The sequence below is a fragment of the Leptonychotes weddellii genome, chromosome 7 (assembly GCF_054177405.1).
Source record: "Leptonychotes weddellii isolate Sample4059 chromosome 7, ASM5417740v2, whole genome shotgun sequence".
NCBI classification, from domain to species: Eukaryota; Metazoa; Chordata; class Mammalia; order Carnivora; family Phocidae; genus Leptonychotes; species Leptonychotes weddellii.
Window position 1 is genome coordinate 92,794,188 of NC_138375.1, and position 13,097 is coordinate 92,807,284.

General features: G+C 39.9%; 1 long non-coding RNA gene across 5 annotated transcripts in view; it reads right to left on the minus strand.

Annotated features, from left to right (window-relative positions):
* Positions 1-13,097, minus strand: part of LOC145722690 (uncharacterized) — a 144,993-nt gene that overhangs the window by 25,857 nt on the left and 106,039 nt on the right. For 3 of the 5 annotated variants that reach the window (XR_014147134.1, XR_014147133.1, XR_014147136.1), the window contains 2 exons: positions 10,185-10,262; positions 2,942-4,311 (listed from right to left, as the gene is read on the minus strand). This is a non-coding gene — a long non-coding RNA (uncharacterized LOC145722690). Of the gene's footprint in view, positions 1-2,941; positions 4,312-10,184; positions 10,263-13,097 lie in introns of those variants that run through there. The other 2 variants (XR_014147135.1, XR_014147137.1) reach the window with 2 other exon arrangements.

Consider the following 13,097-nt stretch of genomic DNA (forward strand, 5'->3'; position numbering starts at 1 on the left):
AGAAAGAAAAAAGAGAAAGAGAAAGAGAAAAGTCTCACTGAGCTGAAAGCTGATTGCTAATTACAGTTCTGCATCCATCCGGAGTATGACCATTTCTTCCATCTCTACCATTAGCCCTCTGGTCCTGGTCACCATCAGGTTTCATCTGTGTTGTTGCAATAGCCTCTTAACTGGTCTTTCTGCAGCCACCTTGACCCCCTTGCAGTCTATTCCTCATAAAGCATCCCTTTTAAAAGGATAAATCCTTTAAAAGTATAAGCCATACTCATGTCATTTCACTACTTTGTACCCTCAGTTGGCTCACCATTCTTCTCAAAGTAAAAGTCAATTTCCTTATGATCATCTAAAACATTTTTCATGATTTGCTTCTCCCTCCATCTTCCATCTCTGACTTAATCCCCTGCTACTCTCTCCTTCCCTCACTCTGCTTCAGCCAGTTTGGTCTTTTTTTTTTTTTTTTTTTTTTGCTGTCCCTTGAATAAGCACATTTCTGCATCAGGTGCTTTGCATTTGCTGTTTTCTATAACAGGAATGCTCTTTTTTGCCCCAAATGCCACTTTAATATTAAAGTCTTCCCTAACCCTCCTATTTAAGGCCCCACATACTCCCTATTCCTATTTCACTCTTAGGCAGTGATTGGCAAATGCTGGTAAACGTTTAACAACCCATGGTGCGGGGCCGGGTGGGGGGGTCCTGATTTATAGCATTGGCTGATTTCTATGATGTAAGTACTCCCACAATCACCAACTTCAAGCTACCAATGTAAAGTCACTGAAGGCAAAGTTGGAAAAGGCTAGCAAATGACTCTCTTCATCTGTTACAAGCAAGCTCAGCACACCACTTCAGGTAAAGGAGGGCGCAGCACATTCCTGGGGCTAAGTGCAATGGTGGCCATGGGATTGATTCAGGAGAACCCCAAAGGAAGGAAAAACTCATGGAGAAGGAATTTTGCTATAGTAATAGGGAGCATTCACCTTTACTTCTGTGTTTCCAGCTGCTTTTGGATCACCTAAACCTGGATATTCTGTCCACTCCCTTGAATGCCATATCTTAAAAACCAAACCCTTGCCTACCCTCCCAAACCAATATTTGTTGATTTTCCTGCTTCTTTTCAGAGGACCCCTTTTTCCCCATCTTTGACCTCTTGTTCTTTGTTATACACATGTACTCCCAGTGGTGCTGACCTTCCAGAATGATAGGATTATTATGTCCTGGGATAATTTACTTCCATAGTCCATGAGGACATAGGAATGCTCATAGGTAGCTGAGTTTATCAGGAACTGTCCATTGCTCCTTTCTTTGGTCTGCCTACATTACATGCTCCTGCCTTTGAGAGGTCTGGGAGCCACTGAATCCACGTCATCCCTGAGAAGTGCAGTTGGACTGTTCTCCATTTCCAGGACCATCTAACAGGGTCACCAAGACCCCACCATAATTGTTCCCATGAAGCCAACTCATTGATTCCCTAGATATTTGTGGCCTCTAGGTTAAGAGTTCTGGGCCAGATCATGTCTAAAGTCTTCTACAAGTTCAAATACAATGATTAGTTTAAATCTTTTATGCTCCCCCAAGCTTAGTCAGTCTCTCACTGTCTTTCTCTCAGAGAGAGACAGAGATATACAGACAGATTGGGAGAGGGAGAGAAGGAGAAATTTTTCTTACTTAATTGGTCCTCTACAGCCAAATAATGGCTCATAACTACCAAATTAATAAAGCATCTTTATATTCATAAGGTGCTCACAAATAAATGGATATGAGCTTGTAAATTATGTTTCAGTGAAGAGTATGACTAATGAGTTAATACACAAAAGCTGGAAATAAATTTTAATGTTATTGCAACTCTTTCAGAATGTTTACTTGCAATCATCTAATACAAATAAAAAACAGCCCCAAATAAGATGTTCAGTTTCATTTTTAAAAAGAGAAATGAGCTATTGCAGTTATTTTTTAAGCACTGATTTTGGACTTATTTTTCACATTGTGGGTTCTACCATGTAAATATATTACAAAATTCAGCACTTTTGTTAAGAGATTTTTTTTTTTTTTTTACTTTTATCAACTAGCTCCTTCACAACCTTTAGGTAGAGACTTCAATATTACCCTCTGCTACGGAAAGAAAATTCAGGACTTTTTTTAAAAGAAAAAAAAAAGAACAGTCAGGGCACCTGGGTGGCTCAGTTGGTTAAGCCTCTGACTCTTGATTTCAGCTCAGATCATGATCTCAGCGTTGTGAGATCGAGCCCTGTGTCAGGCTCTGCACTCAGCAGAGAGTCTGCTTCTCTCTCTCCCTCTCCCTCCCCCCTCCCTCTGCTTACGCTCTCTCTCTCAAATAAATACATCTTAAAAAAAAAAAAGAACAGACATACAAATAGTCACAGACCCAGTGACAAGCAGTTACTGGTCATTTACTTCTCAGTTATGGGAAACTGGAAGGCAAAAATACCTGATGCCCTCTGCTCTCTATTGCCACCCAGCTAACTTTCATAGGTTAGTGGGAAGCATTGCCCAGGACAAAATAAAGGACACACTGGCTTGTTTTGGGGGCAGATATTTATTGAGCACACACACCTGCCAACGCTGGTGATTCTCTCTCTTTCTTTTTTTTTTTTTTTTAAAGATTTTATTTATTTATTTGACAGAGAGAGACACAGCAAGAGAGGGAACACAAGCAGGGGGAGTGGGAGAGGGAGAAGCAGGCTTCCCGCCAAGCAGGGAGCCCGATGCGGTACTCGATCCCAGGACCCTGGGATCATGACCTGAGCCGAAGGCAGACACTTAACGACTGAGCCACCCAGGCGCCCTGATTCTCTCTCTTTCTTTTTCCTTTCTAATACCCCAAATGGCTAAAAGTATTGTCAACTTCTAATATAGTATTATGTCCTTAGCTTACAAATAAGTTGTAGGAGAAACAAGTATTTTATGATGGCCAATGAAAAAAGAAAAAAAACTCTTACTCCTGGCTTGTGTGGGGAATAGAAATATATTTGGTTTGTCTTTTCACCCGGATCAAAACAGTCTCTATGTATAATCTCTTTTGTTATGATATTCAGTTGATTGGACAAAGGAATGCAACATACATTAGTTTGGGTCTGCCAAAGAGCAGATGTCAAGATGGGGTTAGATGTGCAAAAAATTTCTTGAAGTCAGGAGAACAGGAAAGGAAAGGAGAGCTTTTAGACTGCAATAGAGGTCTAATACCTGTAAAAGGAGAGAGAACAAGGGAAGACTGGGTAAGAAGAGTCTCAGACTAAAGTTTCAAGCCTATGGAGAATCCTTGACACACAGTTATCCTTAGACAAGTCCTGCATCTCATAGACTGTCCTTGCCTTAGTACCCCCGCCGTGGTGGCTAGGAACAGGTAGGCGTAAGCATGGCCTTAGCATGAGTGTAGAAGTGGGTCCAGAGGGGCAGCAGCAAGGGGTATCAGTCCCATAGTAGGAGATCTGAGTGGTACATTTTCATGGCTGCATAATATATCACTGCTGACCTTGAGGAAGTTTCTTACCTGCACCACGCTTCCATTTCCATCACTACAACCTCTCTCCTGGGCAATAACCTTAGTTGTTTCTGGGAAGCAGTCTCCCCTGGACATTTCAGCAGCAGCCCTGGGTCACACATGATGCCTCTCAGGAGCACAAACTCCCCTTTCTTCTCCATACTTAGATTAGATACCTAGAATTTTTATTCTTTGTTTTTATTCATATTTCCTGATATTGTGAGAGGAATGGGAATGCCAGTTGCAATGAATGGCTACCCTGGTGTTGTCCAGTCACTAATGTAGTCAGTTCTGCGACGAAGTCCTTTGGGTAAAGAGGATATCTGGATGACTGAAGAAGCCAGAGAATAGCATTCAGTCCAGTGGCTTTTGTTCCCAGAATCTACCCTCCCCTTGCTTCATGTTTGGTAAAGAATTTATTTTAAAAACACTTTCCCCAGAGGAACAAGTAGAACTTTTATTTGATATTGCCTTAACCATATCAGAGATATTAGAGCCCGGAGTTAAAAAAAACTAAAACAAAGAGGTTGCTGCCTGTGTTCTCCTACCCATTGTTCTTAGATGAGCTTATACGAATGGACTACTCAGCCCCAGTTGGTTTCAAGGTAACTTTGTTTGTACTTGGTTTTAGCTTTGCTTAGATTGCCTTGTAGAAAGAATGGTATCCTGCTTTAGCCCTGGCTGTGGTCAGACATGTTACAAATGTGTGGATCCTAGTTGAAGCATGATGCTAGCAAGGAAGAGCTTAGGCTGGAGAAGTCAGAGTTGGGCTCCACACGGTGGCAGTGACTTTCACATCGATCATGGGCATTTTTCTAGAAAACAATAATGAAAGGACAGGCGTGGGAGCACGTAACAATTAGTTATCAGACAGATAAGTTCAGTTTATCAATCTGTAAGTTATTCAAAAATTACTTGTTTTGTCTCCAGTATTATGACCAAAACAAACACGGTTTCTATCATATTGGCTCTGTCTAATAGGGGAGAGAGACAATAATACAAACAAGCCTTCAACCTAACTAACCTCAGTGCCTTTGCCAGACTGCTAGTCTAGGCAAATATGCTATGCATGGATTTAACAAAGCAATTGACAAAGGGTCTCATGATTTTCTGGAAGGCAAAATGGAATGATGTGAGCTGGATAATAGTATAGTCTCATTTTATACTTGGGTCCAAAAAAATGAGCTGTTCAACAACAAAGATAATGAGGACATGCAGGCCAAGAGATTTCTTGGAAGAGATTTGGAGGGTCTGAGAAAGAAAAGCCAGCATGACTCAGCACTTCTCCAAGATAGCCCAGATCTGCTGAATCTGTAGCCTACAGTATGGAGGGTTCACAGCAAACCAGAGATCCTGCAGCCAGGGATGCAGTGGTCCAGGGGGATCAGCAAATGCCATCTAAGAAGTACCAGTGACTCCATTAGGTGTGGTCTGATACACAACTGTAGAATTATTAAGTCACTGTCTAATTAGAAAGTTGTTATGAAAACACAACACAGAATATATTTTTAAATTATAGTTTTCTGGCAGAATGCCAACAGGGAGAGGTCACAAGATATAATGCATGCCTGGATTATATCACTACAAACAACAAGCAAGATCTCATAAATAAATTGTTATAGTTGACAATTAAATCAGGTCCAGATGTTTTTATTTTATTCAGAACAAAAGTAAGAAAAATATTGAGCTGGGTAATATTTGAGGGCTTACTTACATGCCTGGAGATACGCTAAGTATTTAACGTGCACTGGTTCCTTTAAAACTCACAGCAATCAATGATGTTAGTGCTATTATTATCCCCATTTTGCAGGGAAGACACTGAATCTTGACCAAGGCCAATAAGCAGTAAGTCAGGATCTGAATCCAGGTTTGCCTGGCTCCAGAGCTTACTCTCGATGTCATTAATACTGCCTCTTGCAAGTAAAATTTTCTTATTATAAATAATCATGTGAACACCACCAACTTTTTAAACATGGTAAGTGTGTTTTAATCAAATATCTGTGTAGTATAGAAAACATTGTCCTATACTTCCCTCAGGTAAAGCATCAGGTCTATATCCTTTTTGTTGGTTTGCTTTTAGCATAACAGGAGAAATTCTGTTTTCAAAGCTACATTCCAGAAAAGTAATGACAAGGAGCACCTCCATCTTTAGGGACAGTCTGATATTCTTGTTAAAAAGGAAACATCAGGTCCAAAATGGAGTCACTTGTACTAAGTCCCATGTCAGCAAACCAAGGCTTGATACCTAACCTAACTGCAGCTTCGATTACCTGGTCAGCCCTAGTGAGGTAATCGGCCCACCTGATATGCCCTTTCTGTTCCCCTTATGAGGGTGACCTTGCCTGAAACAATGCATTCATTTATTTTTAATTAATTTTTTATTTTTGTTATTGAAGTATAGTTGACATACGTTATATTACTTTCAGGTGTACAATACAGTGATTTGACAATTCTATATATTACTCACTGCTACATGATTAAGTGTAGTCAGCATCTATCCACCATATGTCATTATTATAATATTATTGACCATATTCCCTATGTTGTACTTTTCATCTCCATGACTTACTTATTTTATGACTGGGAGTTTGTACCTCTTCATCCTCTTCACCTACTTTACCCATACCCCCATCTCCCTCCCCTCCAGCAACCAACAGTTCTCTGTATTTATCAATCTGTTTCTGTTTGTTTTGTTCCTTTCATTTTCTTTAGAGTCCGGATATAAGTGAAATATATGTTACTCATCTTTGTCTGACTTATTTCACTTAGAATAATACCCTTTAGGTCCATCTATGTTTTCACAAATGGCAAGATCTTATATGATCCAGCAGTTCCACTACTGGGTATTTACCCAAAGAAAATAAAAATACTAATTCAAAAACACGCATGCATCTCTACGTTTACTACAACGTTATTTACAATATAGCCAAGATATAGAAGGAACCCAAGTATCCATCAATACATGAATGGATAACGAAGATGTGTGTATATATATATATATATACACACACACACACACACACACACACACACGATGGACTATTACTCAGCCATAAAAAAGAATGAAACACCGTTTTGTTTGCTAATTTCCTTTCCCCCTTTTCTGCCTTTAAAAGCTCTTCCTTTCTACAACTCAGCAGACTTCTATTTGCTAGATGGGGTGCTGCCCAATTCATGAATTGTTGAATAAAGCCATTTTGATCTTTAAATGTACTCCATTGAAATTTTGCTTTTTAACACTCTTAACATAGTCTTCTCTAAAAACCATTAATTACCTCATATTGTATACCGCAGTCTCAATTTTTAGAAAAATCTAAGTCCACAGTTATTTATTTTTCCTTTGTAGAATTCTGACTTTGTGTTGATTTAATTCAGGAAGAGTTTAAGGGGGGTGTCTGGGTGGCTTGGTCAGTTTAGTGTCCAATTCTTGGTTTTGACTCAGGTCATGATCTCGAGGTCATGAGATTGAGCCCTGTGTTGGGCTCTGCACTCAGCACAGAATCTGCTTCAGATTCTCTCTCTCTCTCTCATTCCCACTTGCACTGTCTCTCTCTCTCTCTCTCTGCAAAATAAATAAATAAATAAAATGTTTTTAAAAAGGAGAGTTTAAGAACAAGACCTGGATTTTCATTTAAGACTTTATTTTCTCTGAATCTGATCCATGGGAAGTGATTTTTGTGGTACACATGCTCAGTATATAACAGATCATAGTGCTGTATCACTGACTTTCACTCTGTGGACTTCCATCCCTGAATCTTTCTGCTTTGGGGAGACAGTGTGCTTAGCTCCAGTCTGTAGATCTCGATTCCCTTAAACCAGTTATAATAATCCTTCTGTTTTGTCAGATACCCACTATCCCAATCTCCCTTGCAACTAGTGGTGGCCATGGGATCCAGTCTTCATCAATGAGATATATGGGTGAAGTCTGTTAAGAGGATTTTAAGAAAGATTTTATTTTCAGATACTACAACAGACACACGAAGAAAAGCTTACTGGCGCCACACTTTGTCTCGTTTCTACTTGCTTCTTATGTGAACATGTTGCCTGGAAAGGCAAGCTTCATCTTGTGACCATCAGGCAACATGCTAAAGACAACTGAGCAGAACGTTAGAAAGGCCTGGATCCTCTGAAGCTGAACCAAGCCTGCCACTGCCTACCTCCCAACTACTCATCAGGTGAGGAAACCAAATTTTTAATTGCATAAGCCAGTGTTAACCAAGTTTCCTATTTCTTGATATTAAAAGTCTTCCTAATGATTAGATATCACAAATGTATATGTTAAATTTTTAAGACAAGGCACCCCGCTGACACGTGTCAGTGCATTGTTTGCTTGGTCAGTGCTGTCAAGATTAAGTCACATGCTCTTGCATTGGTGATTTCTTAACATTCTGGGGTATGACAGGCCACTTCCAAAAGGTTGGTTATCACATTATAACAGAAATAACTATATAATACACTTGTTATTTTTCATGAGTATTCAGTATGAAATACATTTTAGAAGAAAATCTGCTGGCATTGATTTTTTCCTCCCAGGATCACCTGCAAACATCTAAATGAATGCTCCTGATTTGGAAAAGACTGACCCAGCAAGCTCCTCTCTTCCCATTTAAAGCCACCCCCAGGGCTGCAGCTCAGAGCCAGGGAGAGCCTGCTGATCACAGAGGGCAGCTGTGGCAGAGTATTCATTAGAGGAACCCAAACATGCTCAGAAGTACATTTCCTGAAGGTTGCACCTAAGTAGTAAACTTGAAGCAGTTGAAAACAGAATGCTTGTGAGTTCTCAATAATTGTGTAATCAAAGCCACCGTGACCCAGATCTAGAGCTGTGTGGTCTGGAAGAGATGGGTGGGAGATGCAGACCGAAGATGAAGAAAGCACTAGGACATAGGCTGCCTCCTTTCTCACCCGTGGGGAAGGTGTCTAGTGATTCCCCAGTGAAAAGGGATTTGAAGTTAACATCACAGCTGAATGACTTGTTACTTTACTATTAGACATAATTATGCTTTGTAAACAACTCTTGAGCAAAACTACATTCACTTCTTTTTTCATAGTGTAGGGCTAGTAATTTCAATTAATCATCTTTTTCACCTTTGTAAGCTTTTTTTTTTTTAAGATTTATTTATTTGAGAGAGAGAGCATGAGAGCAAGTGGGGAGCGACAGAGGGAGAGAATCTCAAGCAGACTCCCTGCTGAGCATGGAGCCTCTCAAGCAGGCCCATCTCATGAAATACGAGATCACGACCTGAGCCAAAACCAAGAGTCAGATGTTCAACTGACTGAGCCACCCAGGTGCCCCCATCTTTGAAAGCTTTTAAATGATAGAGACCTTTCACAGTGATATTTGTAATGGGTGGACCGAGTTGATGATTTTAGTCAAATTTCTTATCTCTAGAGTGAGCCCCAGTAGGTGAGCAGAAATGCCCTCTTATTTCCCCCATTCTGCTTAATGGTCTAATGTTTATAAAGCACTTCACACAGTCTGCTTATAGTAAACACCACAGATAATAGCTTTCTCTCCTAGCCCTTACAGAGGTCTTTCTCAGCACTGCTTATATTTCCCATGAATAACTGTCATCATCAGTAATGAGGAACGTGATAGTCACACCGTGTCCACCTCTGTTAGATCATACCTTAAAATGGGCAGCACACTGTAAGAGAGACAGTATCAAAATTAGTCCAGCTGAGACTGAAAATCACATTTTCTGGGGAATGGCTAATGGGTTAGGGATGTTTAGTCTGGAGTAATGAAATCTTAGGAGAAATGTGTTTGAAAGATATCTTCAACCCTATACAAGGCTGTCATGTTGCAGAGGGCTTCGTCTTGTTCTATTTGGGCCCCAGAGGATGGAAATAGGGTCAGTGAGTAAAAGGAGTACAGAAATTATTTTTTAGTCAACCTCCTTCAGTAGTGTGGTTCTCAGGAATCATGGGCTAACTTAAGAGAGTACTGACATTGTTGGTTTGAAAATTTAGGAGACATGGAAACCAGGTATACCTTTGTTTTAACCCAAATCAGACCACAAAGATTTCACCAAGATTTTATAAGCTACACAACTGAACTCTGCTCACAATCCTGCCTCCTTCCACACTATGACCTATAACAGAAGAATCAGGAGATATCTCTCATCCCAGGCACTGCCTCAGCCCTTGACAGCCAAAGATTTGTAACAGTAGTATGAGGCTTAGCACTATGCTTTGAAGAAGCAAAAATAACAAATATTAGATATGCTTGGACTGGTTCCTAAGGGGAGGGGTCTGCTGGAAATAACAATGTTGTTCTAAAGCAATTTGTCAGGGTTAATTAAAAAAAAATAAAGTCATGCAAATATGAGGCTATGCATAACAATTCAAAATCACCTGCCTTGAAGAAATCATCTCAGCTGAGAGGGTGTGAAAATCTTCCTCCAGTCTGAGTTATTATCTGTCCTTTTCATAACTGTCAGGCCTGTATGATTATTGATGTTATTTTCCAACACTCCCGCACACTTTCTCTCCCACTAAAACTCTCTCATGCTTCTGCTTCACTGCTAGGTGTTCTTCATTCTTGAAAACCAGAGATCCCCCGCATCCAGCATCCTACCAGTGCCCCTCTGGGCTGAGAGGAACAGTAATGAGCTTATAGTAAGAGAAAAGGTAGCCCTCTTATGAGGATGGGGTAGTGATGGAGAAGGTGGTCCCTCTTGCTGACCTTTGGTCCAGTGTCCTGAGACTCCAGGAGGCCAGCTGATCTTCTGTGTGACCAATATGTGAGCTCAGCTCTGGCTGCCTAAAAATATAAACATTGTGAAACCTCTCCCTTAAGGAAAAGTCAAAGAATTTATTTAAAGTCATAATGATCATAAACTCATATATAGAATCCTTGAACACTTAATAGTAACAATATTGGTAAAGGAGACTATAGTCAGTAATTTTTATTAAAAACCTTGTTGAAGCATAATTTTCGTACCATAAAATCACTCAGATTAAATCTACCATGATTTTCAGCAAGGTTATAGAATTTGCAGCCATCACCATTGTCTGATTTCATGTCTTTTCCATCACCCTCAGAAGAAATCTTACTGTTACTCCGCATTCCCAACCCCAGTGCTAGGCAACCTCTAATCTCCTTTCTGTCTCTGTGGGTTGGCCTGTTATGGACACTCCATATAAATGAAATCATACATACGTGTTCTACTGCTCTGACTTCTTCCGCTGACCTTAAAATTTTTGAAGTTCATCCATGCTGTAGCATGTGCCAGTACTTCATTGCTTTTTATCGCCAAATATTCCATTGTGTAGACATACCACATTTGTTCATCTGTTCATCAATTGATGGACATTTAGGCCTTTTCCATTTTTTGCCTCTAGTGAATAATAGTGCTATGAACATTCATATATAGCAGTCTTTTAAAGGGTTTATCCAAAATCTCATCCTATCTCCTTTCCAGTAGACTAAAAAAGTGTCATAAACGTCCAGATTCTTCCATCTGAGAGCCACTATTTGAACCTGTTTCCTTCTCCATGTCTTCCTTCATGTCTGCCCCTGCCCATTCTTTTGCAGCACCATCCAGTACCAAATTACTTGCTATTCTCCAGAAGGCTTTGTAGAATCCACCAACATACCTATTTAAAATATTGTATTTCAGGCTGCATTTCCAACTATTAGAATGTTCTAACCAATTTCCTTTCATTCTGTCCTACAATCTCCAGCCAAGCCCCTTGGCCCCATTCTTGTGAGGCATAGTATAAAGGTCTCTTTTCAGGACATGGAAACATACAATTTTTAGGTGGACAAATCAGATGCCAGATAGGGATAGCTAGTAGGTAAAACCAGCCACATCTTCTCCAGTAGTTAGATCTCTAGCTAACTGAGTAGCTTGGATTACCCCAACACTGATGGTTGGGAGCAGAAGATTCAATTCTGCTTTAGAAAGGAAAAAAAAAATCACTCATTTAAACCTGTAAAGTAAGTTTACAACTAAGCAATACTTCCATTAAAATGGTATAAAAATTGTTCCCTTTTATTCAGATCTCAGAATATAACACATAATCACACTTTGTATTTCCTACAAAGAAAGGTAAGATTTCCATTTATTTTAATGAAGACCTAGTTCATAATACCCAATTGGTAAACTTAATGACCTTGATACTTCAGGAAATTGGACTCCAATAGCTAATGGAAAGACTGATTTTTTTTTTTATTTCTAGCCTTGGCATGTACATATATGCATACACGAAAAGCATTGAAATTCCTCAAAATGAGCATAATTACTGACCTTTTTTTTTAAGATTTTTAAAATGTATTTATTTGAGAAAGAGAGAGAACAGAGTGAGAACATGAGTGGGGGGGAGGGGCAGTGGGAGAAGGAGAAGCAGAGTCCCTGCTGAGCAGGGAGCCCGATGTGACCCTGGGATCATGACTTGAGTCGAAGGCAGACGCTTAACCGACTGAGTCACCCAGGTGCCCTTACTGACCTTTTTTCTTAAGGAAGGATCCTTAACGTTCTCGAAACCAAAAAAACCACTTTACCCTATAGCGTCAAGGATAATTCTTCAGGGTTCCTACCTACATGTGAAAGGAGGAGGTTGGACACATTTATAGATAAGGCTTCAAAAGTTGAGGAAAAGCCTGTGCATGAGCCCCAAGCCTGATCTCATCCCAGGTCCCTCCCCTTCAGATTTCCATCTCCAGTAGTCATCAGGTATGTTCTAGGAGGTGGGTTTCCCAGCAGTTCTCCAGAGTCCAGTCCCTCCCTTCAAAAAGGATGTGGTGTCCCCAAAGCCCATTATTTCTTTAATTAGCTCATTCAAGGAGTGAGTTTGATTATTAACAGTCAGTTTCTCTTTTCCAACGTCTCTGGAGGTAGAGACTTTTGTGAGTACTGCCAAGGGAGGGAACAAACTCTAATTTTTCCATCTAATCTTGCTCCCCCTTAGTGGCAAAAAATTTTATCCCTCTACCCATAAGCAAAAGATAGTTTATGAGAGGGGTTTAACTTTCACCTATTTGCAGCCTGAAGGATGATTTTGAAGGAGATCAGTATATGCCACCCACAAATATACCAATTTGATATAAGGATTATTTTGAGCTGAAAGCAATTAAAAATTAACAGGTGCAGGAAGAGTCCCTACCTTTTTCTTTTTTGCCTAAAAGCAGGGTATAAATTTCCCTTTGTGTCGGTGTTTCCTCACCCATTCCTACCACCATACCAAGAAGCAGAGAGCACTCTTACCACTGGAGACAGAAAGTCAACACCAAAACAAGTTTGGTTAAACAGATGTTGGTAAAATAACCCTTATCTTCTATTAATCCCTCCAAATATTTCCTACTCACTTCCTCACAACCTATTGTCCCTTGAAACCCAAATCCCCTTTCCTTTTTTAAAATGGAAAAGTCTAGGCACTTTTTTGTGAACTCCCATGCACTTAAAATACTATAAACGTTGTACACCTTTTCTTTTGTAAACTTCTTTTGTTAGTTTTTAAAAAATTTTTTATTGTTATGTTAATCACCATACATTACATCATTAGTTTTTGATGTAGTGTTCCATGATTCATTGTTTGCGTATAACACCCAGTGCTCCATGCAGAATGTGCCCTCTTTAATACCCATCACCAGGCT